A 24,256-nucleotide genomic window follows, 5' to 3' on the forward strand; every position below is an offset into this window, starting at 1 on the left:
AATTTTGGCCCCTTTTGGATGCATTTTGTATCTTAATTAAATGGAGTTTTAGAAGAAACTTAGAACCTGAAAACATTAGTATGCATTCTAGTCCGTCTTTGCACTCTTTAAGAAAACTTTCTATTATATGTAGCCACGTTCTCATTAGGAAATTTTCCAATTCCCAGAATGCATAAACTAATTTAGCTGAAATGTTTTTGCTTACAAATGGGCTGCACATCCCGTCAGAGGATTTCATCACTCCGTCAGTGGAAACAGTTGGAACTTGGCATGGAAAACAAACGAATTTCTAGAAATCATCGAGGAGGAACTCGGCGACGGGATCCTGAAATTCCTCGCACTCACATTACAGGCGACGACAGCCAAATGAGTCGTCGTCCCTGGATAAAGATGTCGAGGCTGACGTGGATGTGGATGCCGCATGTGGATGTGAGTGAGTTGCTCCATGATGGAAATGCCAAATGGTTTGTGTCTCTTTATGGGAATTGTTGTTTGTTGTTCTCCTCGGGCTTAGTCTTAGTTTGGGTTTTGTTTTTCGGCTGCTGCCTGTTTAGCTCAGCAGATAAGCAGCTCCACTTAGATTGCGGATTTCTTGGAAAAGGATGTTTATTCATAGTTTGGTTAGTTTTTTTCTTTAAATTATTTTTAAAAGAGTGTTAGGGAAAGCAAATTCTTGACTACAAAATTATAATTAAATTTGGATAATAAAGTAAAGGTTGGCTTGACTTGATTTATTATGTAAAAATCTTTACATTTAAAAAAGGTATTTCAAGAAATAAATAAACAAGTTTTAGCCTAAGCAATGAGGTATTTATAAAGCCACGGTTTTATGTTAATCGAGACAATTGTGACTTAATTACCCACTATTTAATAACTCTTTTACTACGACTCTCTTGTTTCTCTCTTCGCCTCATTAATCCTCATGAAAGAATTCGTAGCAAAGCTTAAGTCAGGACAATAATCATCCGGTTACCGCAAATTTTCAGGATAACAGGAAATGAGAGGAAAAGGATGGAGAAAAGTATTCATTTCATTATGGGCCTCTTATAAATTCAATTGTATTAAATTGAATAGCCTACAAAGTTTTTGGCTATGATTTAAACCATTTTCAGGTCGAATCTAATGCAAAGGATTATTCGGAAAACGGGAAATTAAACTTAGCAGCTTTTAAATAATAATAAAAAGAAATGATCTCTGCACAGAGAAAAAGCAGCTGTAATGTGGTTTGTCTTAAATGCAAGAACTAAATCTTAACTATCTTAAAAAAAAATTCAATTTTCGGTTGAATTTATTAATTAATTTATTTTATCAGATTTGTGATTCTTGACGGCGGCAGAAGGTAACCGAAATATATGTGTTTACCATGCTTATTGTCAAGTTCGTGAAATTCTGTTCTTACGGAGTGATAAGACTATGCAACATCAAAAATTTACCTCGATGGATCCTATATTTTTGAATTCGTTACGTATTCCCAAGTTAAATTGCGTTTTCCAAAAAGTTCCCTGATGCAAGCATTCTTAGCAAAAGGACCTCAAAGTTCGAAAAATGCTGAAATTGGCCAACTTTCCGAAGCTCTCAGATGCAAGTGAAATTATGGTTTGATTCGATGTTAAAGTTTTTTGAAAGATACACTCTTTATCATGCGTAAATTTAAAAAGCACTAAACAAGGTTTTTTCAATTTAATTTGTGTCCGTAGATAATTTATTTAAGCTAGGATCAATAAGGTTTGCATAGGATCTTAGAGAATTTTAACAGGAAAGTGTGTTTAGAATCGTTGTTGTAAACATAAAATCAGGAGAGTGGAACAGGAATAAAAGGCAGCCCAATAAAGGAAACAATAATTCAGTTTTTATTAAAAAGATAAACATTGAAATATTAAAATGTATAGAAGATTCTAAAAAGTTAATTTACTTGGCCGTAAGCTAAAATAACCAGGTTAAAACTTATTTTACTGGAATAATGTGGTTAGATTACCTGAAACCCTCGCATTTCGACGTCCTGCTTTTTCTACCATTTAAAATGCTATTAAAATGTCATTTAATTAAGATTAAAATTTATGCCAAGCAAAGAGACCGATAAATGGCTTGGAGCGATACAATAAAAATATGGCAAGAGGAAACAAGAGCAAACAGCAGAGGAAAATAAATAAAAAAAGGAAAACCAGATGAAATCAAAGAGCGGGATATTTAAATGCAGTTTGTTGCAAGGATATTTTTTTGTAAACTTTACGCATTTGTCGCGACGACTCGAATGCTGAATGCCACGCCCCTTCGGCGCCCCCCTTCACTATATTTCGCATTTCGGTTACGAAAGCCGAGATCACGAGACCCAAACGAGCAACATTGTATGGCCCGAAAGAGGGGCGGGTTTGGGGGGATGGGGGGTCCTTGAGTTGCCGCCGACGAATGAGAGTGTCGAACCCTCCGCGCCCACCGACCCACTGCCGCCCCCCGCAAGGCCACCCGCCAATGTGTAGGCGACATGGACGAACGCCGTTGGTTGGCCGGCGCCTATGTAAACGAGCCACGCATGTGTGCCATCGGTGTGTGTGTGTGTGTGTGCCGTGCAGCTGTGTGTGCGTGTATGTAGGTGACATGTACTGCGTACTGCAACAAGAGTCCTGGCAATGGCCAAAAAGGCAGCGGAGTAAATGCAAAATCTGTAGGGAGCCCATACCATCAACAGACCACGCTGAAACCCCCAAAAACCCCTAGTGCAACAACACAGCAAACAGGGGAAGCGATTACGCTGCAACATGTTGCAAGGGGAGGAGTTTGCACAGTTGCAACCCAAATTTGTTCACTATTTTTGAGACTTTAAAGTTTCCTAAAATATCTCTGCTCTTTAGCTATATTTTATAAAAACAAATAATATCAATTTCTACGCAAATTCGTTTTAAATTAATTTATGTATAACTTATTGGATGCAATGCAAAACAAAGTTTCTATAGTCATTTTACTTTTGAAATTTTTTGGTTTAAAATAAGGTTAGAAATTAACAATAATTAAAATTTTTCAATATTTAATAAAGTTATTGTAATTACATCAAGCTGAGAGTTGTATTTATTCGATAAGAGTTCTGATAAATAGAAATACAAGAAGATACTGAGATCTCGATTAGTTATAATAGTTAGAGTTATTGTTATATTGTATCAAGTTCTTAACTGTTTTTTTTTTTATTTTTTTTTAGAATTTCAATATATGGTAGCCGTTTTGTCTGCCCCTTTCTACGCAAACAAGTCTCTCAGTTCTAGAGCTATCTGCTTTTAAAAAAGTCTTCTTCCTATTACAGGTAGTTTATAGTACAGTGATTTAGCTGCCATAGAATAAAGATAGAACAACCAATCGAAACAAATTGTTGCACTGTTGTTTTTGAGTTTTTTAAAGATTTTGTGATTAAAACCTACATATAGTTTACAATAGAGGATAGACATAGGCCAAAAATATTATACATCTAAATGCCATAGGAAAACAATAAAAAAATATTATATAAATAACGAAGTTATTGTTTTAAAGGTGCGAAAAATATAGTTATTGAAAAGCAAAATTCACTATGAAGGAATTATTATACTTTTTTTGTTCCCTTTTTAAAACTAAAACAAACTTTATGACAAGATTTTTATGAAATTTATTTGGGAACAAACGGTTTTTGCAATTGATATTCATAAAACTATAAGCTTGCATTTTCCAATTTAGATTAGACCACAGAGCTTACCTTATTTAAATGCTTACAAAACTGAAAATATTGTATTCTTTAAAAAGCTTTCGAATTTTGAATAGTTTTTTATTTTTTACTGTATTTGAAATGTATTTTAATCCTGTTCTGGCATCTTAAAATGTATTTTTATCCTGTTCTGAATAACAAATTTTAAAAAAGAGGTCAAAGCTGGATGAACGGCAATCAAAAATTAATAAATAATATTTTGATTACGCTTCATTGCTGGCTAATTCCAAATCGGTGATTCCCCTGACTATCGGACGACCCCAAAATGCGTGCTGCACTGAATTCCAGTTAAATCAGACGCTTGGCAATTAAAACGAACAATCGAATTTCGCACTTTTCATTCGCCAAAAGCGAGGAACCGACCAAAAATACCCGATCTTTCATATAGGACAATCACATAGGGCCAGAATTATATCCACCAACAACTCGCGTAGGTGGAGCACCCGACTTATGTAATACTCGATTTTTTGTTGCTTGCACTATTTGTGTTTTTGTTTATTTTCCTCTATTTGTTGTTGTCTTGGGGAAAGTTGGGGAAATGTGAAAGCGAGACGGGTAGTGGCAACATGTTCGATTGCAGGGCGGTGAAAAAAAAGTTAACTGCTGTAAACAGCGCAGGCCTTACAGAGAGAGAAAATGGGGGCCACTCGGTAGAAGAGCAGATGAGAGAGAGTCCTTGCTAGAGACTTCGGGAAATGCCGGCCACGTGACATTGTTGCACTTCCTGGCTGCGTGCGTTTGTGTGTGTGTGGGGGCCTGATAAGCTTGCAACGAAGCTATTAATCAAAACAGAATCAAAAAGACCGCTTGATTGTGTGCGTGTGAGAGAGAAACACGTGCCGGCCCCGTTAACAGAGGTCCTTTAACAGGGCTCTGCTATCCACGCCGGTTGGCAACTGAAAATTAAAAACTTGATGGAAAACTTTCCACTCGCCTTTTCTATTAATAGATTTTATCCTCCGCCCAATAAGCACGATATGGGGGATTTACTTTGCGTGATTAATGGCCGACTATTTTGCGATCTCAAGGTGTTTTAATCAGGCAATTAGATAGTTAGATGGTAATCGCCATTTGCATTTTGTGGTCATCCATTTTCATGATGCCTGTCATCCCCGGAGGCTATGAGGCCTTATCGGTTTCCCCTTTTCCCCTCGAATTAAGTCGATTGCAAGTGTCTCAAATGTATTCCGGCTTTAGTGCTCAGCTTGTTTGTCCAACACTTGGCACGCACACGCAGCTCCTTGTGTACAGTGATCTCTCAGTAATCGAAAATATTACTGTTGGGTAGGTATATTAGAAATTTATTAAGATATTATACCGTTGTCATGGTAAAGAAAATTGTAAATTAAAAATCTCCTCTCTTTAAATATAGAATATTTTGAAATTATTAAAATGATATAATTATAAATTTTTTCAAAATATTACAAATATTTTTTTTTAATCTCTTTGTACATATATTTTTTAATACTTTTACTTTTAAGTCTAGACTCCAATAAGTTGTATTACCAAAAGAGCAAAAAAAAAACAGTAATATCAATTTTCTCAAAGCCAGTTATATAAGTATATGAAACTAAACAATAACTCTTTAAGTAAAATTCTAATTTGTTAGATCATAAATCACCCTAAGTATGTCGCCGAATTAGGAAGTCCTCACTGTATATGGCACTTGTCCTTGTACTTTTACATAATAAATCAAACCCCAGCGAAAGGAAATGAAGGAAAGGCAGGGCAAAGCCAAATAAAATAAAAGCCACGGCCGAAAGACGAGAACATAGAGTGCATTTGCACGCTAACAGAGAGCTGTTAGCATTTCACTGATAAGAGCCGGCAAAACGCGAACAGCTGTTCGGCGAAGGCGTCGGAGAGAAAGCGTCAGAGAAAGAGACGGGGAAATACATTTAGACAGAGAGAGAGAAAGCATTTCTCTCCGCTGTAAACGGGCACTGTAAGGCGGCTAGTTGTTGACTGGAAACTAAGCCAATTGCACAATGTGGGCCGAAGTTGACGTCGTGTTGCTGCTGTAGCTGTTGCTGTTGCTGCTGCTGCTGTGTGTGTTGCAACACGAGCAACTACTACAAGTGCAACTACACAACCCTTCGACTGCAAGGAACTTCGGCAGCAACGAGTGTATATGTATTCCACCGCCCCCCATGTACTGCGTTTATGTGTTGCTGCTGCTTTTGCTGCCGCTGCTGCGTTTTGCTGCTGCTGCTGCCGCGCGGCAGTCGTTGCAACAATCGCAGCTTGCACATCCAGCAGCAGTCAGTTGGACGCGGCGGCTCCTTCAGCAAGGACGCACAGCTCACACAAGCCCTTCGAAGGACAGCGACAGCGAAATCGACCGTACAAGCCTGCCACAACATTGCAATCCAAACCAGACACTGAGTAAAAGTCCTGTAAAGCGTTTTACATTCAGCGCTTACATAGATGATAGGACGCTGTAAAAAACAGGGCGCTAGAAACGCTACCGCTAATTAGCCAGACATGTTAGCCAAGTTTTGAGTCGGTCCTTTGGCGCTTGATTTTCTAACTGCGCGTTTGTTTGTGTGTGAGTGCCGCCCGATTTTGTTTGTCCTTTTTTTTCTGTTGGTGTCTCACCGAGTGCCGAGTTTTAAGCCAATATACTAGAGACATACTAGCGACTAGCTAATACATATTAACTTGTTGTGCCAGCGTTTTGTGTGTGTGCCAGCCAGCTTGCCAGCTTCTGAGTGCATTTTCATTAAAGTCAACAAGTTGCAGCCGCATAAGGTCAAATAAAAGCAGGTGAGTCTGTGTTCCCAGCCACTAAGAGCCAGCTTTTGCTGCATAGTTACCCGAAGTGCTTGTAATATGTTTTTCTGAGAACAGATTTTATGTGGGTAAAATTGTATTAAGTGGTTTTGGGGAATATGTAAAATGCACAGGGGAAAATTGCTTTTTAAAAAACATTATACTTTCGATTTTTGCCTTTAAAATAAATAATTAAAAGCGTAATTTAAAATTGAACTTAATGTATTTGAGTCGAAAATTTGAATAAATTAGCTTAACCAAATAAACGCCTTAAATAATATATATCATTTTTAAAAAAAATACTTAAAAAGACTTTAGTTACCATTAAAATATTTGAAAACTTCTTGCAAGATAATTATGTACCAGTCGATCAAAATACATGAAAATGTCCTGATCCATCAGAATATATCAAGTTTTTGACTTAAAAAATAACATAAAAAATTTAACGACATTTTGAAACAAAATAGTTATTTTTATCCGATTAATATTTGAAAAATTCCTTACCCGCCAAAAAAAACCCTTTTTGGCGTTAGTTTTTGGACATAATACATAAAAATACAATGTATTGCTAATATTCATAATAACACATTTAATTTATATTATATAATAACAATAATAATGTAACTTAACAAATTATTTTAACTGAAACTTCTTACTTATTTTTTTGGTGAAATCCAATAAAAATTCTTTTATGTTTTTTCAAGTGTTTTTAGGAAATATTAAGGTGAAGAAAATGGTCTTGCTTTGAATAAATATTCAACAAAATCTTGTAAATTTTCAATACACTTTTTGTTGTACCGGTTTCTTTCAAAATCCTGATAGTATTGATTAGTGTATCTGAAATAAAAAAAAAGATTTTAACAATTGACTTATATTAAGTGTTAAACTATCCTTTAATCATTATCAAATATATAATACTTAAGAAAAATCTTATATTAAACATTTTTTATATAAAACTTCGGAGAGAAGTAAAAAAACAACAGAAGTTGGATTTTCAAATACAAAATCTATTCGTTTCATAATGAGAATTAAAGTTTTAAAATGTTAGTTTACTTGAAAAATAATATATCTTAAATGGAAAGACATCATAAAGAAGTCGCAAAAAATAGAAGCAAAAATCTTTATTTAGATGGCCATGTTACCAATTTAAATTGAATAATATATTTGAATTACATCCCCAGGCAAGCATAAATTTAGTGCACTTCGTTCTAAGGGACCCCAAAATATTTTCATAAATTATGAGCCCGAAATGTGCAGTCAATATTTTCATAGATTAAAAGACAATTCCAATGGGAAAGATATCTATTTTCTTAATGATCCTTTGTAATAACCACATATCTGTGTGCGGCGTGTGTTCCCTAGCTGTGTCCTCAATTTCGATGAGTTACAAAAGGTTTAAGTAAGTAAGCAAATGGTAGAAATCGAGTAATCGCTCTCAGGGGCATAGTTTAATATTGGATTTGTAATGGAAATCAATATTGCCCGAGGAAAATTTATGCAGGGGCCAACAAAGAAAGCAAAACCATTTGAATTGAACCGAGCCAATAAAATTGCAATTCGAAGTTTGCGTCCGAGTTTGATTTGAGTTGTGCTGAATCGTCAGCCTTGGCATTGGCAATTTCATTAGAGGCCATAAAGAGAGAGTCCGCTTGTAATTGCAATTAGTTTTATCGTAACTTGCAGTTAAATAATCAAAACATTTTCCCAAGCTCTCGTCCTGCTGTCCTTCGTCCCCGTCACCCTGCCACCGAAAAACTCTTTGTAATGCAAAACTTTTTAATCCGACGCCTTGGTTTGTTTACACGAACTGCCAACGTCCCGCCCACTGCGCCCCTGATCCACACACAAACAATAACAACAACGTTGACAATAAAAACAGGATTGACAGGATGTACTATATGAAGTCGATGTTTTTAGTACCCTTTAGGAAATAGTGCTTTGAATCGAATGGTTTGTCAAAAAATTGCGAATATTTAAGATCTCAAACCTTTCAAAAAGTTATTTTATTATATCTTATAATTATATTTATGGAATTCCAGTCATAGGCTAAAGAAATAATTGAGATTGGCGGGATAAAAGGAAAAATGTGTGTATGAAAAGAATAAGAAGAGATTTTTAAAATATATTTTAACTACACTTGATATTATATCTGAGATGGGTATAAATCGAGGACATTTCTTTATTTAAAGATCTCAAAAAACTCTACCTGAACCATCTTAAAAATGCGAGATATATAGTGATTTAAAAAATTCTGTTAGAACTATAATCCCCTCAAAATATAAGTTAGTCAGAAAAGGTTGAAGCTCACACTTAGTATTCTTTTATTTTAAGAATATTTGTTTTCCTTCCATTACCTTTGGTAGCTACCATTTCCTAATTCTACTTCCAAAAAAATCCTTTTCAAAGTGTAACCACTGAGTAACTTTATTTATGCCAGAGAAGTTGAACTGCATTTCCTTGGAGGGCCTTCTAAAGTTCTTGTTGAAATTATGAGACCCTCATCTAGGGTATGAAAATAAGAAAAATTTGCATATTTACACAAGACAATTTACACACTCTCCCAGCCCAACTGACTGACTGAGTGACTGGCTGAAGGGCCTCCGCCTGTGCGCTGCAGTGGCGGAGTTTTGAGGGGGAAGGGGATGGATCGGTATGAGGATTGAGTGTGTGAGTTGAGGTTATTTTGTAAATTGTGTGTAAGCCGAACTGCAGGCTGCAGCCTGATGAACAACACATCCAGACGAACCGTTACAAAAGTCCAACAAGTTGGGGAGTGTGGGGGATGTGCGGTGGTAAAAACCGGGGAAGCCCGGAAAAGTATGGGAGGAAAATGGGCTTAAAAAGGAGGGCAAAGGGCGGCCTGTAACGGTTGACAAGGACAAGTGAAGTGTCGAGATGGAGCTGCTGTTGTGCGGCCTGAATTGGGGATATATATGCAAGTGCGAGTACATTGCCACAACATACGGAAGTAATTCGATTTTGTTGGCAGAACGATGATGGCCTGGCCCCAATGATTGCCAGCCAGTCTCGAATAATTCCCAGACCCCACAGAGATCCATACGAGAGAGATCCACAGGATGACAACATTCCATGCACATTAAAAACAACTTAATATCTGTGTTGTGTATTTTATTGGGTCTCTTTCCGGTGTCGGGCCCATTATGATGCATTTCCCTGCAAAGTAATTTAATTATTTATTTACAACATGGAAATTAACAAACATAACTAACGGTTGGTCTACAGGCGACACATTGTACAAATTATACAATATCAACATTGCATAAGATGGGATGTCGAAGGAGATGTTGTGGTGTGGGGCTTAAAATGGTCATCTGCTGTGGTTGTTGGTGTTTTACAAATTTCATTTCCATGCACTCGACAATTACAGCCTTTTATGTTTTTACACTTTATTGTCATTAACAGATTTTATTCCATGAGTGTGTTTATTTTCACGCGATTACGTGTGTTTTTGTGGGTGTGTTTACATATGTGGCCTGGCTAAATCGGAAATAGTCATAATATAGTATTATGGGCCATTCGTTGAGTGCACATTAGATAAAAGCTTCGCTAAAATAATCTAAATCAACTCTCGTAATTTATTACAAATTAACGAAACATAAAAAGTGGTCACTGTAAATGGGGCTTGTGCAATTAAGTATTTTACAGAATGACCGAGCAAATTAGCAAATAAAGATATGGATAATTCAGTGTATTATATCTATTTTAGTAACTATTTGTATAACCAAAATATTAATTAAAACCATTTAAACAGGAATATTTGGCTAAAAATGTATATGATCAGCTGCAGGTCAAAATAAACAGAGGAATATTTTAAAATTTCACATTTTATTCAATTGAGCATCAAAATAAGAAGCTTTTGTGATAAGTTTTCGCATTGTATAATTTTTGCAGCTTCGCGTAGCTTATTAGCTAAGCTGGGATTAGCCCAACTTTTACACTTTAACTTGGCGAAAAAAGTTACACCACAAAAACAAGTTCCGAAAGTCACGAATAGTTAAACGCTAATACCTCCAAGTAATTTAAAACTTAAAGCGCACTTTTCGGGGCTTCCAACGTTGCTTTATTTGACTTTGCTAGTAACTCTGACATTTTTCCGATGCTTTTGTGCTCAAAAGTCTGCGCCTAGCACTTGTAGAAAGAGTTTAGTGGAATGAATGCACAAAGCGTTTTGTGTTTGAATTGTCTGAAGTTTTCCACCCCGCACACGCCCTTTGACCTTGTAAGCTGGTCTTGAATTCGCAGAGCATGCTTACACAATTGGGAATATTTTAAAAATCAAATATCGCTTTCAAATAATTTTAAACAGTTGCCAAAATACAGGTATTTTATTCTATGGTTTTTAAATCTATTATTATGTGTAGATCATAGATTTTAATCTTGGAAATTCATTTTCTTTTTTGCCATAAAAATGCAAGCACTTTAAATTCGCATTGCACATTTAACCTTAGGCCAATAATGATACCAGAAGTCTCTCTAATTCCATTTGAATTGGGAATAAGAGCATTTGAGATATGCAAATATTTGGCTTATAATTGCCAACCAATTTATCGGTTTGCTTGGACACCTCAACTGTATACACTTTTCAGGTTTTATTTCGTTTCTTTCGTTCTTGCCGCTTTTTTCGACAAACAATTAGTGTGCGAAACCACAAATTGTTAAATGAATTTCTGTGCACAACTTTTTGGCCAGATGAAGATGAAGATTTTACAATCCAGTCGCCTCTTACATAAAACTAGCAAAATTCAGCTCAAAACTGCAGCTCGGCTGCCAATTAAAGGAGACAAAAATGTCTTTACTAAGCCAGTTGCTTCATAATTGCTTCAATTTAAAAATGCATGAAAAGTATTTGCCCAAATGCTCAAAAATGCTCAAAGTAATAAAATGACTCGGACAGGACCTCAAGACAGAGCAGGTCAGCTATATAGATGGAAGGATGGATGGAAGGAAGGACCCACATAGATGTGGACCGAGAAGGACAGAGAGTTGAATTTGTAAAATTGCGTAAAATGCCTGGACTTGGCTAACATTTTGATTACCTAATGCCCATGAGCAGTTTTATTAGGCCTGTGGTTTTGCTCTTCCGATATTTAGTATTTTTCTTCGACTTGCTGTCCAGGCAAACGCCTGCATCAATATTTAATTTCATTACAAGCCAAAGAAGCCGAAAGAGCATCAACAATGCCACAGCACGACATGGCATTTGATAAATTATTTAAAATATCCACATCCAGCACTTGGGTGCAACGCATCCTCTGCTCCTGGTCAAAGACTATTAGATGCGTTGTATCTCTGTCGGCTCGATTAGTTGGACACATTGAGTGCCTGTAAATACCATTCAACTACAGTGGGGGTTCGCTAAAACCAAAGATTATTCGCACTTGAAGAGTTCTAGTTAGAAACTCAGAGCATTAATACAAAACTTTTTTATTATAAATATTTTTATATTATGTTTTGGTCTTAATTTTCTTAACAGAATAAATAATGAGAAAGGAAATAAATAAACATTGCTTAGCTTCACTGTACGTGTCCTTCCCTTTCATTCTGTCTGCGTTTCTGCTCCATTTACACCTTTGGGTTTTTGGGGTGTAAAACCATTGGCCTCGCCTTATCCAATTTTACAGAATTTTAAGCACTTGGCCACGAGCTTTGGTCGGGCTTTAAACTGCAGTCCAGTGGAGTCCAGTCCACTCCAATCGAATCCTGCCAGACGCCAGAGACACGGCCAAGTGCATTTTATGTTCAGCCAGCAGACTGCCCTCCATTCTTGCTCCTTTTTTTTCACAGTATTCTTGCCCCTTTTTAGCCCACTGCTCTTGGCCTGTTCCGGCTCCTGTTCTCGTCCTTGTTCTGGGACAGAGGACATGAGCACCCTGTGCGCCTGCTTAAAATGATAACGTTGAAAACGCTGGCCCGTCTACACAAGACAAATGTGCGCTATTGAGGCGTGAAAATATTCCACTATAAACACACAATACACCGCAGGCCAAGTTAGAAGGACTAGGTCAATAAAAAGGATATAATTCTGATACAACCATTTTAAAGCGACTATTTTTTTAATGTCGCTGTATATGTTCAAGGCTAAGTAATGTTAGTTAGTTTTTAGAAAGCCAAGGAGCATTTTTATATTCTTCAGGTATTGTATTTTTTTCAACCCATTTTTCAAGCCATTATTTTAAAAAATCCCAAATCCTATGCTATTTTTTTCACCGCAACTATGCATACACATGTGAGATGGGAAACCCCTTTTCCATATCCGCTTGTTTTTCCTTTAAGCCGTGTGTAATTTGCCGTGTAAAAATGTGGGTGGCTCGGTGTTTATTTATGGCCTTGCCCGGCGACTTCTTAAATTATCTATGGAAATGGCTAAAGGCAAGCGCTAAACTGGACGCTAAGTCGACACTGATTATGGATTTGCCACCAGCAGTGACTTCAGAATCGGAGAAACGGAGAGGCAGCAAAAAGGACAAAAGGCTCCCTCGAGACATAAGAGACCAAAAGGCGCCAGAAGAATATAAATATTCCGCTGCAGACTTGAATGTGTCACAAAAAAGAATACAATTTCTTTTGTCCACAAATTGTTTCTGGAGTCCTGCAATGCAACATTCTTAATGTTTCCATAATTGTTATGTTATGGTTGACCAAGAGTGAGCTCAACAATTGAAAAATTGGCCTATTGTGGAGTCGCAATGTTGAGTTTATTTTGTAATTTTATAATTGGTTGCATTTGAAAAATTAAAAAAGTAATGATTTCAGATATATCAAATTGTTTTTCATTTTTTAATATGATAAGATGTGTAAGATAAATTAGATGTATAACATATAGTAATTTTAGCTGCAGATCCTAATATTAATTAATTAAGGCTGAATTTAAGTAAAAAAATAAATAATGTTAATATAATAAATATCAGAAATTGAAAAAAAATATATTTCAATAATATATAATACAAATATTATTATATTCTCAACAATTTCTTTAATTTATTCAATAATCTCAATCTATAAAGTTATTTTGACATTTTAATATTGGAACAGCATCGATGTACTTGACTCTTCTTTTTCCCAGCAAAAACTGAGCCATTTATTTAACTGTTTAGCACTTGGTATCGCTTTATGATCTGCTTGCATATTTATTCAACGACCGAATAGTTCACTGGTATAGAGTAAATTGTATGGAAATTCTCGGCAGACAGATTTTCACTTCTTGCCCCGCGACTTTTCTTCTATAAACGCTTTCGGTGTCGGCTGCCAGCCAAAAAAAAAGTGGAGCGACAACCGAAAAGAAAGAAAACAACTGGGGGAAAAGAGAAAAAAAAGGGCTCCAGTAAATGGCAGCAGCCAGTAAGTAAATGCAAAACGAGCAGTTTTCCCGCATCAGGAAAACAGCGACGGCAGCAGACAGTGAAAGGGACGGGGATAGCTGGCTGGCTGCAGAGACAGAGACAGCATCAGCGGCGGAGAAAGAGACAGGGAGCGGAAAACAGAAACAAGAGCAGAGCAGCGACCCAATTTCGCCAAGTAAAATCGCAGTTTTCATTAACCGCAATGCCAGACGACGGCGACAGGGGGCTAAAAAAAGAGGATGGGTGAAGAGGGGGTGTTACACATCCTGGCTGGGAGAAAGGTAAAGGACCAAACTGTCGCGACTGTCGGCGGTGCCGTTAAAATTACAACAACTACGACCACGACTAGGTGGCTGCCTGATTGCCAGCGAAATGCCACATCGATACAGTGGTAACTTAATACAACATTTTGAAACAGAGTATTAGCATAGCTTTACCGATTTAAAAAAGTAACTCCAAACATCTAGTTGCCAATATTGGTCTTAAGTAAAATTACATTTATGGTATATTGAGATACTCGTCCACCAGAAAAAAAGCCAAAAGGGTTATAAGTGAAATCATTTCTGAACTTCCGATTTTTAACGGGCTTTGATTAAACAGTGTTTTTTTTTATGTACATCCTAATTAGCCTTACATTAACATTATTTTTGTTTAGTAGCTAAAAAAAATGTCTTAGGAAATATGTTTAAAAAATTAGTTCAAGTGTATTATTAGAGAACTTTTTCAGTTCCTTACGTCGTTTATTTTTAATTAAAAGTAATTAAAAATTCTTTTATTTTAATAACACCAATTTTCTTTGGCGATTTACTTAATAATACCGTATTATTAGCTTTAATAATTTAAAAGAATAACTTTTAGAATAAGTCTATTCTCAATCATAAATTACTTCCAAAAATGCAACGGGCTCCGGAATTTTCCGGTATTTACTGTATTCTCAGCCCTAAACCTTTGGCTCATTTACTGTGCACTCATGGCGGTCTGCTTTCCGTCCCTTTTCCTCTATCCCTCCATCTCTTTCGCTCTCTCTAGTTCTCATCCTGGCACCCTTTCATGTATCGCGAACCAGCTTTGTTTGCTTGGATTATTTATATAGTGGGTATCCCGATGATTTGTTGGTGTTAGCCATTCCGTTAGTTGTAAAACTTTGGCGACATAAAGAGAGAGCGGAAAATTCGGCTCACCTTGCCTGGAATTTAGCAAGTTTTCCCGCGAACTTTGGGAAAATGCCCCGGGCCGGTTTAAAGTTTTGGCGCCAGCTCGGAAATTAAATGCCATCGATGGCCTGGCAAATGGCACAAGGATATTTCCGTTGGAAATAGGGGGAGAAAAAAAACTTAAAATTGAAAGGATATCCTACGGTCAAGTGTTTGTCATTTGCAATTAATTTCCTTTTGACCAAACGGCTTCTTCCGCCGCCCGTTTTGTGCTTTTCAATTAGCAAAACTCAAAGTTTTCCCGGCTCAGACTCAAGGCAAAGCGATTCCAATAATTTCCTGATTCCTCTGATTCTCCGGAAAACCCCCAAATCGAAGAATTTTGCTGCGCCTAAAAGCCAGCTGCATTTTTTATTAGGCCAAGTTAAACGAATTATCTCGTCCAGAGATATCTAAGCTCATCCATATCCATGGGCATTTCGATGTCCGGCACATTTATAAATAGCAAGCGGCTCAAAAATGTTTTCCTTTTACTTTTAATGTGACCAAAGAGGAGGGGAAGACTATCTCTGAAGTTCTTACATCGGCGGTGGGTGGCGAAGCGGTTGTGAAGGGGTTCCGAAGGGGTTGCGAAGGGGTTTCGAAGGGGTTCCCCCAACTGTCGTTTCAATATCCTATTTATCGTGTGCGTTTGCTTGTGTAACCTTGCCAGGAGCCAACTGTCGCTGGCATATGCTAATGTCGGGCGGACAAGCTCCGGCATCTCCGTACACTGACAGAAAAATCAAAATGCTCTTTTGATTACATAGTTTATTCTGTTTTTTTCCGACTAAAATTTCTAATCTTTCATTCGATTGAAATTTTACATATGAATGGCAGAGTTCTCGTGGAAGAGCTTGGCAAATTTACATACGAGTTGAGTGGCTGAAAGTGAACCCCTCATTTTTTTGCCCAGTGTCGTCTCCTTTGGCCGTTTGGCAACAACTGCTAAATATGTATGCCAAATGCGATTTGCATATAACGTTTTGTGAAACGGTTTGCGAAGTACTGGAAAATGAGGAACGCAGCGAGGGGAGTGGGTTATACTGGCTACTGCCTGGTATGCCTTTTAGCCATGTTACGTTGGATTTTGCCTCATTTTTCGTCTTTTTCCGGAGGGGTGACGCCTGGAAAGGCGAGCCATGCGTCTGCCGTTTGTGTGCCCGAACTTTGTGCAGTCACTGTGGATCAGGTATGCATGTTCGACCCCCTCCACAGGCCCACCTCTGTGTTTACTGGTCAAACAACGGATTGTTGTCAGTTCTGATAGGCAAACTAGATGCACTTAAAAAGTTTAATCGGCTTGAAATTCCGAACACAAGAATTCTAAAAAGTATTGTTGAAAAAAGTATTGAAAAAAACAATTTTAGATTACATTTGTAAAATGCAGAAAAGAAGTTTTAAACCCATATAAACCCATAATAATCTGTGATTTAAAAAAATCATGCTCAAGAAAAAATTCTATTTTTGAAAACAAAATTTGTTCTTCATAAGAGTTAGACGGTATTTTTTCTGAGTGTCCTTTTCGGCACAGTAGTTATGGCATCGAGGATCTTCCGTCCTGTCACAGGTTGCCCTTTTAACTGTCCACCTGCAATTGAACTTCGAATAAGGGCGGGGGATACGGAGGCGTGGCTTATTTACATGAAAATTAGACGAAAACACGATAGATTGGCCAACTGATTGGCCGTGGCGTAAACATCTCATTAAAATGCTAAAATCTTACATCACATGCATACAATTATGCGGCCGGGTAGCGAGGCCGAAATTTATTCATGCCCAGCCAATCCAATCGACTGGCAATCAAAATAACTTTCAATTCATTTGCCCAACATGGATGCGATTCGCATCGTCATCATCGATTATATGCAGTGCCAAATTGTCCGATTTATGACCAGCGATAGTAGGCAATTTATATTGTCTAGAATTTTTTCTTCGCTTCCGGGAAATTGAATTTCTTTTGTTTTAAAGTTTTATTTTTAAAAAAATCTAACTTAACATCTAACATTTTACAAATGTTTATTTTTGGGTAATTTTTAATAATTTTAGACTTCTGCATGGCAAACTTATAAAAATGATTAGAAATGTGCTAGAAAGAAAATGCCTATTATTAAATTGCCATTTTGAAGCTACTACTGCACTGTGCATAAGAAATTGGCCACGAATGTTTTGTCGTGAAGGACGAAAGTATGCCCTGGTCCCAGGTCCAGTTGCAGTTGCAAGTCCAAGTCCAGGCCAAAGGCATTGTCGGAATTCCCCCCAAAAACCCATGCCTCTATGGCCGAACTCTTTGGCCAAGTTGCACGATAGCGATAAATCTCAACCGAAAGTTGGGTGTTGTATGGGGTAGATGGAAGGCGGAATAAGGATGACGATAAGGGGTGGCAGTAGGCACCACGGTAGTCCCCTGGATTGTGTAAAATATGCACAGCTTTTGGGGCCGCACAGAGAGCTCCGCACAGAAGCGAAGGCACTGTGGACCCGGCCACTTGAAGCTGACACAACGTCACAAAGCGCATTATGATGATCTACTCGATTATGGCAGAAAAGGAAACAGTGTTGGCCAACTTGACACAAAGCAGTAAGAAATATACTTTTTAATGCGAAAATTCAACAGGCTCTAACTGGTGTTTGAGAGTTTAATAACGCCTGAAGGTTTTTTATGGGCAAAACATATTTTTTACTATTAGTTCAAAGACTTTCCTAAAACCTCTTATTCATGAAAAATTTAAATTTATCTAATGAGTTCAATATATGCATACAAACACGTTCAGCTAATGCACCAAACAACATAACAGATAAGACCCTTTAATACCAATAAATTACGTCTAAAGCCTAAACTAAAGTTGTGCTAAAATTTCCGTTGTCTTGCTAACAATTCAAGGTATTTCGTAGAAAAAACACACATATAGCTAAGCAGACTAACCTGATTTAGGACACAGCAATCCTCGAGCTCAATCTCAACACTGTGGGCAAGTTAGTACAGTAAGTTTTATTGGTATTTGGTTTTTGGGCCCTGCCTTTCCCTCGCCTCCCCAGCTGCCTTTACCGCCCACATATCACACAATCGCAGGCACAGTAAACAGTCGGACAAAAGGAATTCGATTTTCAGCTATTTTCTATGCCAAAAACGAAGTTCTGGAAAAGCTGGAAACAACCTACTTACGACTTTCAGAGCTGCTTCGCAAAAGGGCACTAAGAAGGGAGCGGATTTTCGGGGGGCCGAGGCCATAAGCACGTGATAAAAGCCTTACTTGCAATTTTAACTTTGCTGTCTAGTGTGGACCGAGCCGTCAGACAGAGACAAAAACAGCAGTAGACGAGCCAGATTTTTTTATACCCTTTCATTTTATTAATGTAGGGATTGTTCAGTTATTATGCAACTAGTAAAATTCCTTTAAATGCTTACTTATCAGTTTGAAAAATAAAAAATGTTAATTAAAGACCTTCTTTACCAATTCTAAGAATCTAATCAAAATATCCTTTTTTTTAAATACTTAATTTTCTATACATTAAAAATGATCCATTGTCAAATTTATTCAAAACATATTAAAAAAGTATGCTACAAAGACAAGTTCTAAAAACAATCCCACAAAAAAATTGTGGATGTCTAATTTTCTCGAAATTCAATTGTAATAAATTTTTTTTAAATGTGATTAAGGGGTACCTAATAGTCTATAATCTGTACCGCAATCCCGCAGACTTATCCCTGTTTTTCTTGTGTTTTTTTGTTGTTCCTTGGGTGTCTGGCTGCCCTGTCCGTCTGTCTGACAGTTGGGCGTCGCTGCGGCGCCAAGGGCAGCCATTTTTCATCGGCGGGCGTATGTGATGTGCCAACGATGTCGACGCCTCTGCCTCTGCCGCTGTCGCAGTCGCAGCAGCAGGAGCTGCCAGTCAGATAGTCAGTTAGTTCGTCAAACCGAAAGATTGTTTGTCTGCTTGCCCCCTCCCCCACGATCCTAGTTTGCTCCATTGTTGTATCCTTCTGCCCATGGGATTCTCTTTCAACCCACTGCCATCTGTCTGGTGTCCTCGGTCGTGGGTCATTTCCACTTCCATTCCGGCTTGAACTTGTCTTCTTTTGACTTTTCGGTGGTTTACGAGGTTGAGCATGGCGGATTTTGTGGAGGCGATACATATATAGTTTTACAAGCGAAATTTGGATTTATTTGATGGAGCCATATATTAGAGTTGGCCTTGGTCGGAAAATGTTTTTTCCGGCGCTCAAGCCTGTTTGTTATTCAATTTTGTGGGCTTCATAAATATTCGTAATTGAAAGCTAATAGGAAATATAAGAAAATGCGGATATACCTATAAAGTAAACTAAATTTAAATTACATAACTTACTTGAAGAGAAAACGAATATTCTTTAAATTACTTCAAGCAAAGGAATTCAAGGCTTCTCCACTTTGTTGGCCTCCTTCAAGCTTATTTAAATTTCTGTTTTTGTTTTTTATTTTCGGTCTTATCCACAGCTTTCTATAAATTGAATAGTTTTTATTTGAAAGCAAGGAAAAACAAAGAAAAAATGGGAAGTTTTTCGGAGACGGGAAAAACCGCAAACAGGACACGAAAACGGGTGAGGGTACCACCTCCTCGCAAGTAATTGGTCCTGGGTTCATTTCGATTCCGGTCTGGATTCGTTTTTTGGCACAGAATCAAGCGCGGGCTCCGTCGTCTTACATAAATATGCCACTTAACAAGCCACCAACGTAAACGTTTTTTATTTCCTTTGGCTCGTTGATTGCCTCCTCCGCCTCGGATCCTCGCTGGGAAATTTAGTAAACAAATGTCTGGGTGGCCTTAACTATCGCAACAACTATCGCAACGACTATCGCCTGGCATTTGCATTGGTGAAAATGTAAATCTTGAAAAATCCAAAAAAATGCACCAGTCCTCTCTCCGCTCATCATCGGTGCAGTTTTGCAATTTATTTAATTCGATATTTGTTTTCGCAAGTACTTTTCATGGCAGAAGATGCAACCGAAACCAAAAACCCGCCCACTCACCCACTCATACACACACACCCATCCCATTCTCATTGATTTGAATATGTCAGCAATTTGTGTAGTTTTGTGCACCAATGCGCCAAGTTCCCTGTGAATCCCCACACCCACCCGCAATGCCACCCACTAAAAACACCCAGTGGAGTGCGGGGGTTTTTCTGCGTAATGCAATGTAAACCAAACCAAACCAAACAATTTAAAATCATGGCATGCATTTGGCTTCAATTCAATTTAAACTGAAATGAGCGCGTGGCCAGCATGCATCGGTGTCGTCGGGCAGGCCAAAAGAGTGGGTCTAAAAGGTGGGGGAAAAAGGGGGGTTACCACCCAAGCTGGGTGGACACTGTGCGGAAAGTGGGTGCAAATGGGGTGGCAGGCTCGCCATTTGTGTGGTTGCCTATGCAATTGGTAAATGAAATGGTCGAAATTAATCTTAAAATACCTTTTGTAAGCATTATCTTATCTCACACCATTTTCTACAAATTATTTTTTAATAAAAAGCTTTTTATGGCACCTAACTTATATTTATTTAAATTTATTTTAAATTTTATGAAATAAAAATCTTTATAAAAAATAATGCCCAGCCCATGAAATTTGTTTGCTGTTCATTTCTTTTCGTTCTTTTTTTTGAGACCTATTTTAGTCTTAGAACTATCATTTTATTATTTAAGATAAGTCTCTAAGTAAGAAGTTACTTTAAGTATACATCTTATTTAAACACTTTTCCGCGATACTAATAAATATAATTAGGATTACTATAAAGCATGGTTGTTCCATTTGGAAATTAAGGAATGCATTAGGTAATTAAATTAAATATGCCTCAATATGTTCCTATTTTTTTTAACTTCACCATCCAATCCGCTACTTTAAACCCATTCCTTCAGGGAAAACTTTGCAGTTCCTTAAAGCTCAGTCCTTGCTTTATGTGCAACCCACAAATGGAAAGCAATTTCATTACGAAAGTTTTCGCACAGCTGCGAGCACTGTAATGCAGCCACTTACAGGAAGCTGTAAACGCGGATGTTAAGCAACAGCAGCGCGATGTTGAGGCTTTAATTCGAATAACATTCCCTCAAAATGGGTGCAACATAAAAAAATAAAAAAATATGGTTGATGGTCGGGAAAAAGGCCGTGATTGTGACCCGTAAATTCCCCATTACTTATGCATTTTTAATGCTCCGCTTGCAGGCTGTTGAAAGTTTTACCATTACAATGTAGCCATCGCTTGTATTCCATTGCACTTATTGACACTTGGCCAAAATTTATGAGCGCAATTTGAATGGGAAAAGGAAAATTGCTGATGCCGCCTAACGAACACATGGCTGATATAGTGACGCCAAAAACTACTATTCCACTCTGACCATTATAAGCCTTATACACTCGAGAGTTTGTCAAAGCAAAAAAAAAACAATTGGACTTTCCTCAGGCCAATTAAAAGTTTCCGGAGAAAACAGCAATAAAGTGGTGGCCAAAAATATTCGACACTTGCCACCTTACGTTGGCGCCTTGTTAGTAAGTTTATGCCAACTACCCGGATATTTACCATGGCAATTTAATGAGAAAATGTAGGACATTCTCCCCATCCATTCGCATTTACTGGCTTATCTCGGTGGGCGGTGGGCGATACCCTTTTGTGGACCGAACTGAAGCACTACTCAAAGTCGTCTGAGTGCCACAGCATTGACTGAAAATGCATTTTTATATGGAGTTGTGTGGCCCGGAACACAACTTGCATGTAGAGCAGGCCCAGCAGACCTCGGCGTTGGTTGGCCCTTTTCAATAAATCAGGGACCCAAATCCGCAGATGTCAACAAATGTAAAAGCCAGCAGGTTGTTGTTGCTGGAACTGTAACAACAACGGTGACAATTACAGCGATAACAACGGCAGGAAAACAAATTGGCGAGGAAATTAATTATGACACCTGACGATGGGTAAAACAATTGCTGGAAAGCACTGAGAATTAATGCTTTTAAAGTTTAGAATTTTAGAAAATGTGTTTTATTTTTATACAAATTTTAAATTAATTTCGAAAAGTAGTGCAAGAGACAAGCGTTGTTGTACAAATGTTTTTAAATAAAAACAAATATATTTATAGAGCTTGACTATTTTAGAAAAATGTTTTCAGTGTTTTCAAAAAGAAAAGTTCACAAAAGATATTTTATAAAAAAATACAAATCCGTAACAATTTAATAAATTTTATTCTCAGTCCATCAGCTATTGTTTTATAATGGAATATAATTTCATAGATTATGAAAGGCACGTAATTTTGAATTGAGCCACGTTTTATTTATGTTAATTAACTTACTTGTAGCCAATTTGTATTTATAAATTATTAAAGAAGTATGGTTTTATATTTCCACTGTATTTATTGGCATAGTGAACTGCGAAAAAAGTAATGAGGTAATTTATATTGCGTATCTTTAATCTATTTTCCACACTACAACCCTTTCTCATCAGATGACCCGCTGTAGGCCTTAAAGTGGCGCCGGGAAAGTCGGGTAAAAGAAAAAACGTCCACCATGACCTCAAAATGGAGAGTGAGGAGGTGCGAAGGGACTGGGACTTCCAATACCTGAACCTCCACCATCTTCCGGCCAAACTGTAATAAACTTTTGTGTTGTGGCCTTTGGACATCTTTATAACTTGCTGCGGCTAGCCAGGCTGCCACCTCACTACTCTACCTGCCCTAACTAAAACGACTGAACCACCACTTTAAATGCCTTTGGCTTTTATGAGCGGCGCTTTACGTGCACCACAGCAGCAAAAACTGGAAAACAGAAAAACAACGCCGGCCAAATGAACTTCAGGCCTCATAAGGCGGCCATTTAAAATAAAATATTGACAAGCAAAAAGAAAGAAATGGGAAAACTACACATATTTAAGGAATATTTTACATCAGTCGATTGGGCTCTTCAAAATGTTTATTGACCAATTTATTTTTGTGCAACCAACACTCAATTGGTTTTTCCCTAACACAAACATGCATAAATGTGTGTAGTGTGCGAGGCTAACGGTTTTTTGCGCTAGTTTCAATTAAAAATTTCATTGAGCGGATTTCGTTAGTTGTAAAGCCAAAATTGATTTGGCATTTGACAATTTTTCGGCTTGTTTTCCATGCTACCAGAAATTGCTTATAAAAAGAAAGAAAAGTCTAACGAAATTAGACATAAATATTTGGTTGGTGTTCGGATTTTATATAAACGAGGATATTCTCTATAAATTAATGTCTACCATTTTCTAGGATAAATGTATAATGGTCTTATAATGTATTATGTAGCTAATTTGCCTACACAAACAGTGGTTATTTATTTAAAGGATGGATCGACATGACTTTAAAAATGCTAATTAAATACGTCCAGATTACTAATTCATACAGTCTCCAAACCAGGGGCCCAGACTTGTTGTTGTTGTTCAGATTCACCCTCCTTCGGGCCATTCAACAAGCCAAAACAAGGGCAAGCTAATACAGTTTCGGCCTGAATAACATTTGGTTAGCACGAAATCAAGTTGGCGTTTATTTATTAAATGCCCAGCACAGTGGGTTTATCGTAGGGGCAAGAAAATAATTTTAAATTGAATTTCATTACAAACATAAAATAATTTGTTATATAATATTATCATTTAAAAAGTTATTGCTAACTCATTTTTAATAATTATATTTTAAGTTCAAAGAATTTGTGATCCCACAGTTCCTGGCCATCAGACAGCCATAGAAATTCAGAGTTTAGGCCAAGGCAGCTGCCAAATGGTGGAGATTTCACCCATTAAATGCTGTTGTTTTGTCAAATAATTTTCACTTTTATTGCTGGACAAAAGTGTTTGTATTTTTATTTAGCCACGTTTTTTCTCCATTTTTTATTCTGGCCGTCTGCGAATTTTTAATCATTTTCAGCAACGGGATGCTGCTGCTGTCTCAATGTGTCTGCTAAATGGTAAATGGTAAATGCAGCAGTCTGAGCAGTCAGACAGCCAAGTTGAGAGCGTGAACTAATTAGTGCATTAGCATTTAGTGGCATGAATTTGGCGCAGTCGAAAACTTTCACTGCGATGTGGGTTAGGCGAAGTTTTTTACTCCATTTTCCTGCGGCTGTGGCTATATATCAGTGCAGATGGAAGATATATATTTCCAGAAGGGGATGCTGATGCTAAGGCTGTAATGCTTGACACATTTGTGTGCATATAACAAGCTGTTGATGCGG

At 37.5% G+C, this 24,256-nt stretch overlaps 1 protein-coding gene across 1 annotated transcript in view; it reads left to right on the forward strand.

The window, feature by feature from the left end:
- Positions 1-6,027: 6,027 nt before the first annotated feature.
- LOC138913281 (sex determination protein fruitless-like) overlaps positions 6,028-24,256 on the forward strand; it is a 31,505-nt gene continuing 13,276 nt past the window's right edge. Inside the window, exon 1 of the mRNA XM_070216366.1 lies at positions 6,028-6,490. The gene's annotated coding sequence lies outside the window, so the exon portion shown is untranslated. The remainder of the gene's footprint in view (positions 6,491-24,256) is intronic.

Source organism: Drosophila takahashii, chromosome 3R, assembly GCF_030179915.1.
Source record: "Drosophila takahashii strain IR98-3 E-12201 chromosome 3R, DtakHiC1v2, whole genome shotgun sequence".
NCBI classification, from domain to species: domain Eukaryota; kingdom Metazoa; phylum Arthropoda; class Insecta; order Diptera; family Drosophilidae; genus Drosophila; species Drosophila takahashii.